The following is a 7,362-nucleotide window of genomic DNA, read 5'->3' on the forward strand; positions in this document are numbered from 1 at the left end:
ATTACAGAAACTCTACCGAAAAATCGAATTGTTAATTAAAAAAATTTTAAATAAACTTTGAAATAAATTAGTGCTGATTTGAAACCTGCAAAGTTTGTTTGGAAATGTTATTAGGTTCAAAGAAAATTGATGGAGAAATTTTTTTTTTATTTGAGACACACGTGTTATTTATATTAATTTGCCAATACAATTTTGTATAATTATTATATTATCCTATTTTTAATAAACATATAATATTGATTAAGAAACAATTTTATATGGGAATTTTATTTTTTGGGAATTTTCAAATTCGGTAATATTATAAACTGTTCGGGAATTTTATTAGTTTTTGAATTTTATTATTCGGGACAGAGAAAGTTTTTTTAAATTTTTTAATTTATTTGCTATATCATCAGAGATTGTACCTTACCGACAGTAGATAAACCCTCCAAACCATGAAGGCAGAAAATCTACACAATATCGATCAAGTTAAGAATCTTCAATAACAGTAAATGCTTAATAAGAGTTCCTATTCTGGTCCCTCTAATAGCTTAATTGGAAAAGCGCCTCACCGGAAGTTTTGTGGTTCGATTCCCAATGGAGTGAAGATGAAGTAGGATTTTTTTCAAGAAATAATTTTAATTTGAAAATATTATTTACCGTCTAGTCTTATTAGGACGTTAAGCATGTTCTATTATTGAAGATTCTTAACTTGATCGATATTGTGTAGATTTTCTGCCTTAATGGTTTGGAGTGTTGATCTACTGTTGGTAAGGTTCAGTCTCTGATGATTTAGCAGATAAATTTAAAATTTTAAAATAATTACTTGCACCATTAACACCTAGCTAAAAATTTGCGCTATTTTCTTGAATTAAGAGTTCTTATTCTGATCCCTCTAATAGCTTAATTGGAAAAGCACCTGACCGGAATCAGAAGTTTTGTGGTTCGATTCCCAATGGAGTGAAGATAGAGTAGAATCTTTTTTTCAAGAAATAATTTTAATTAGAGAGAGTATTACCGAGTCGGGAATTTTATTTTTCGAGATATTTCAGCCGTCCCTATAGCAGTACAAAAAATTTGCTGTAATTATAATTTCGGTACCTAGATACTGTCGATTTTTTCCTGCGGTATTAGTTTTGACAAAATTGTATGAAAATTTTTGGAATCATAAGCATTAAAAATAATCTCAATTAAAAATTTTAAATTGACTCTACATCCAATTTTTATTCTTAGGTCTTGGGGACTTTTTCCTATTGCATTTCAGTCACTAGTAAACGGGGGTGATTTTCTCTCCGAAAATATGTTATTAAAATCCGAAAATATTGGGCAGACTTTTTTACCTCTAGGTATGTAAAAAAATGTAAACTTTCGAAAATTTAAAAACTAATTGAAAAACTATTTATACTCTTTTATGATACCAATACAATATACAAAAAACTAATTGTAAAATTTTCAAATTTTTGAGACGTTAGTTTAATAACTTGAATTTTAACGTTAAAATTTGCCTCATTTTAAGAATACAGGCTTATTGTTTGAATTTTCACAATTTTCATTATAAGTTATGGGTTAGGTCAAAAATAACATATTCTGGGATTCGAAATTGCTACAACCCGAAAAAGTAAAAAGTTTAAATTTAAATGTTAAAAATGTGAAAATACACTATTTCCATGCTTATTTGCAAGCCATGCACCTTGAATTCAAAGGTTTTTTATTTTTAAGATAAGTTAATTGAAACATTTTATTTATTTTTCACAACTGTAATTTATAAATTCTAAAACTGAGGTTCTATCATATATACTAAACCATTATAACCTCTGACCTTTTTTAAGCTTTTGAAAACTCTTTTGAAAACTTTTTTTTAACAATTTTGGTTCTGATACCTTAATAAAAAAATAAGTGTTATTCAGTCTCCAGGACAGGAATAAAGTATAAAGTTGCAGGATTAGAAATGAACGTCTTTTAATACTTGAATCATTATTTTATAACGATTAAAATCCTATAAATTCAGATAAATTTTAAAGTAGGAGTATTAAAAATAAGGAGTGCTTTTTCAAATTGTATTTATTTGTTGCTAATTTGGTACCCCCACAATTTTTTTTTAAAGAAAATAAGGCCTGATTTTTATCAAGATTAAAAAATATATATTTAAAGTTTTCTCAAGGTCATTTTTGTTCAAAGTGTTTGTTCCTGAATAAATTGGATCTTATTGTAGAGTAGAAACAAATGGAAAAAATTAGACGTAAGCCAAATTTTGTAAAGAAAACAAACTTTGATCGACCTATAAATACTAATTTTATTCTCTGAAAGGTTTTTAAAAAATATTTTCGAAACACTTTTATTGCAATAATTGTGTTGAAGAAAAAATTTGGTTATAAAAATAAAAATGGTATAATTTTTACATACAATTCTTTAAATAAAAAATTGTAAACGATATTTGTAGAAAATCTTTGAAGGAATAAAATAATTGTCCCGTAAGTTATAACCGAAAAATTAATATTTGAAAAAAAGTTATTCTAAATATTGCGTTAGACTTGCGACCGGGAAAAATCGGGAAATGAAAGTAAATTTAAAAATTGAACTGCAGTTCGAGTATTAAAAATTGAATAGTGATTGATTTGACATGACGCTTCTGGATCTGTTCAAAATTATATAATTGACATATTTAAACGTTAAAATTTTGGATCCGTGACCACTGCAAATTTAAAGATTCCTAAATGAACGCCTTTATTCCATTTCCAATTCTTATTGAAGTATTATTTCAGTATAAAATGTTCCATTTTTAACACATTCAATTTGCAAATTGAACAAAAAAACAATCTTCAATAGTAAACAATTCGAAAATGAATTGTACCAATTTCGTAGTGACGAATTTAAACTTTGAATGATACTATTATAATTTTTATACTTTTTGATTTTGAAGGTGAAAGTATTGCATTTTTGTTTTCAAATAAAGTTGAATAATCTTTATTTAGAAAAAAATCAAGTAAGCGGGAAGTTTTTTGAATGTTTCAAATAAAAGAAAGAAATTTGGAGCTTCTCAAGAATTTAAAAATATTACAAAAAAATTTAAGATTTCTGGGAAGATTTACAATGATTTTTTATTTCGAAAAAAAAACATAACTCAAAGGAAATGTTTAAAAATATTTCAAAACATTTCAAAAGATTTACAATACCCAGCTGGAACCACGTATGGGTGGAATCCCACCCATGCTATGGTTCATTGAATTTGTCCTACTGTTTGTTCTAGTATGTTTTCAATGTTATTTTCTTCAAGTTTTTCATTTTGTGAATTTTTTGATAGTATTTTGTTTTCCTAGTCTCTCAGTGGTGTGAATTTGCGAAAAAAAGTTTAGCTGTTTTGTTTGACTGTTTCCAATTTAACTTTGTCCAAGTTTTGCGTTTTTATTAAAAGAAGAAAAAAATGCTATGTAGTACCTGTGTTTACTACTTTTTTCTTCATATATTTGGATGTAATAAAAATGTTATTGACTGAAATTGATGATCCAGCTGGGTTAAAATAATTTAAAAGAAAATTGATGATCTTGGTGAATAAGAAATTAAATGTAGACTTTTTGTTTTGAAAAATTACATAATTTTAAGAGGAGGAATAAAATTAAGGGACCACTGAAAAAATTCCGAAAGGGATAACTGAAAAATCTCCAAAAATGAAATCTCCGGCGCCCGAATAATATTTTATGAAAATTGTATTAAAAAATAAATTTAAAAACACGTGCGCTTTGAAAGGAAAAAATGTTCTGCCTAAATGTTCCTCGAACCTACAGAATAAAATTTTTCAAACAAACTTTGCAGGATTCAATTCAACATCGATTTATATCGAAATTTATTTTATTTCTTTTTGATCAAGAGTTTGATTTTATCAGAACATTCTGTATTTTTTTTAAATACTATGCACATTTTCAAACAAATATTTTCCTTGAGAAATATATATATTTTTAAAATCATTGTTATTTTAAATTCAAACAATACTTTTTTCTTAACTTTAAAAATTAAAAAATTATTAGATCAAAGCATTCGAATATTCGAAATTTTCTGTGGCGATTTTTCAAATTCAGTAATATCTTATTTTCGGGAATTTTATTTGTCGTCAATTTTTCAATTCGAGAGTTTTATATTTCGGCGCTTTTATAATTTTGGGAATTTTATTATTTGGTTAGTTTGCAATTCACGAATTTTACTGTTTCGGGAATTTTGATTTTCGGGATTTTTCAGTCGCTCTTTCAAAAAATTAATATTCTCGTCACTTTAAAAATTCCCGAATTTATAACATTGTCTAAATATAAAAGCCCCAGATTGGAAAACTTTCGACAATTTATAATATTAACGAATTTCAAACTTCCTGACAGAAAATTTCCGAATTATAAAATATCCAGACTATATACTATAACTCCCTAGTTCGAACAATTAAAAAAATAGTTTGTTAACAAGTATTTTTTTTAATAGAATAATAAAATATTTATGTCAAAGAAAAAACTTGTTTAGTGTTTAAAGTTTAAAAAAATTATTGTTTGAATTTAAAATAACAATAATTCAACAAATATATTTTTGGATAAAAAATTTTGTTTGCAAATGTGCATTGTATTTTTGTAAATTACAAAAAACGTTCGCAAAATTCAATTATTATTTAAAAAAAGAAAAAAATTCATGCAAAATCAGTCTGGATTGAATCCTGCAAAGTTTGTTTCGGTCCAAGCTCACGTGTTTTTAAATTTATTTTTATATAACATTTTTATGCAACTGTTGTTATGTTAAATTAAAACAATAATTTAAAAAGTTAAAAATTAAACAAATTTTCTTTATTAACAATATTTGATTACTGTATTTTTAATAAATAAACAATATTGATTACAGAACTATTTTCTAAATTTCTGCAATTCGGGAATGTTCTAGTTTGTATATTATATAATTGGACAGCATTCGGTCTCGAATTTTATTATTCGGGCATTTTTGAATTTGGCATGTCATCATTTCGTCAAAAATATTTCAGAATATTTTCAAAGATTTATAAAATTCTAAAAATATCTAGGAGATTTTAAGGCAGTTTTTTGGCCGAATTTAACAATAAATATACAGTAAAGACGTTTACTATGTAGTCATAGGGAATATAATGATATAACTTTAGCATAAATTGCAGCCCGTCGTATCTGTGTAATTAAAAAAAAGTAGTAAATAGACGATTTCAATTCAGTTTTTAAATCCCTCGCACTCGAGATCTTACGCTTATTGGGCAAAATCTTCGAACCTCAGATGACGTGCGCAAAAGACGTTCAACCTAATTCTAAAAGAAGGTTATGTTCCCCAGGATTCAACACGCATTCCGGATAAATAATAAGGTGCGAATTAAAAACAATGTAACACAATATTAGAATGTGTTCACAAAAATTATCGGGACGTGGTTTCTTTGGGAAATTTTTCTTAAATCTTTGTTTACGAAATCTTTTTTATTCGTTGAAATCATTGAATTATTTGAAATCTATAATTAGTAAAAAAAAACTCTTCTAAAATGTTTTGAAACCGTTTCAAATCTTTTAAATGTTTTAAAATCTTTTAAATCTGGTGTATTGTAACCTTTTCAAAATCTTTGAAACCCTTTATAAAATGTTCAAAATCCTTTAAAATATTTTTATATCTTTGAAACATTTTGAAATCTTTAGTAATGTTTTGTAATATGGTGTATACTCAAAAAACGAGTGGTGAAACTATTGTGAATTCCGTTATATGGCCATGAAGCTGAGTTAATATTGAAGATTCCAGCTAATAATTTTTATAATTTCTAAGTCAAATATCAGTAAAGATGTATACTTTAACATTCTATAGTAGCGGAGACGAAATTTTCAAGGTCGCTGAACACCCAGCTTATAAGAATAATTCGCCGCTTCTTACCTCTCATCATTTGAATCTCAGATTCATCGTTGCAATTTTTCTAATCAAACGGATTACAATTTTCGTTGTAGTTAGTCAAAAGCGTTTGATTCCCATATTTAATTCAAAAAATAAAACAACAGGTTTTATCACCAATTAATTACAAACAACCTGCAGATATTCCCTTTATTTAATTAAGTTCGAAGTACAACACGATTTTGACACTTGTCAAACGCCAAATATCACTCACCCCAGGGGGCAAAAAATTTGGCGACGTCTTTACGACAACTTTACGACATCCTATGCCCATGTCGTTTCGGTGTCTTTGCGATATCGTAAAGACATCGTCAGTTCATACGACTTATTTACGATATCGCAAAGACACCTTAACGACGTGGGCATAGGATGTCGTAAAGTTGTCGTAAAGATGTCCTAAGGATGTCGTAAAGACGTCGCCAAATTTTGTCCTCACTGGGACGTACCGTTACATCAATAAAAATCAACTATAATTTTTAAGAAAGTACTTAATGCACGTCTCGAATGTATTTGTGAACAATTTTAATGTTGTGCCATATTTTTTTAAATTCGTAAATAATTATTTATTTGAAATGCGCGGTGCATCATGGAGAACATAAACTTTTTTCAGAATTAGGTTATACCAGCCCTGTGCATCTGAAAACAAACTGGTGATCCCTTAGTGTCCTAAGTTGGTTAGTCCTAATATATTCAGCGCGGTTCTAGTTGTCCCATCACTCCCTGTTTTTACATAGAAAGCAATGGAACTAAATCGCTTTTTTAATTTTTTAGTAAATAAAATGTTATTTGCATGCAAAAAAATTCTTGCAATTAAGACAATGTTACTCATTTAACATTTCAAAATAGTTTTTCAGTCATTTTCTATGAATACTGAAGACAAAAATTTAATTTCACTTTTTCTTCTCTTTTTTATTTTTTAATAAAAAAGTATTATTTTCGTAAAAAAAATATTGAAATGAAAAAAACGTTACACATTTTATATTTCAAAATAATTTTCCAAACGATTTATATAAATACGCATGGAAAACATGAATTAAAACGTCACCCAATAAAATATGTGAATAGTTTATTGGGTAAATAGTTTTGTGAAAAAAGTTTTAGTAGTATACAAGTTCAAACTTAATATTTGAGGGTTTAGCGAGTACTTACACTATTGAATATAATGAGAAAAATGATATTACATTAAATTAAATATTTATTCATGAACATATGACATTAAAATATGTAAAAAGCCATTGAAAATAGTTTATTCAATTATTTAAATTTAAAACAAAACTATTTTTCAGATGAACAAATACAAATTATAAGTTTATAAAATGTCCAAATGTAAATATAATCAATATTTTAACATCTTACAAGGAAGGCACCCGAGGTGTACCTCACCGATTTTCTTGAAATTGTGATATGTTATAGAACATCAAAAAATATTCGACACGTATTTTTTTATACGTGCCCATAAGTCCATTT

Source organism: Belonocnema kinseyi, chromosome 6 (genome assembly GCF_010883055.1).
Source record: "Belonocnema kinseyi isolate 2016_QV_RU_SX_M_011 chromosome 6, B_treatae_v1, whole genome shotgun sequence".
Classification (NCBI taxonomy): domain Eukaryota; kingdom Metazoa; phylum Arthropoda; class Insecta; order Hymenoptera; family Cynipidae; genus Belonocnema; species Belonocnema kinseyi.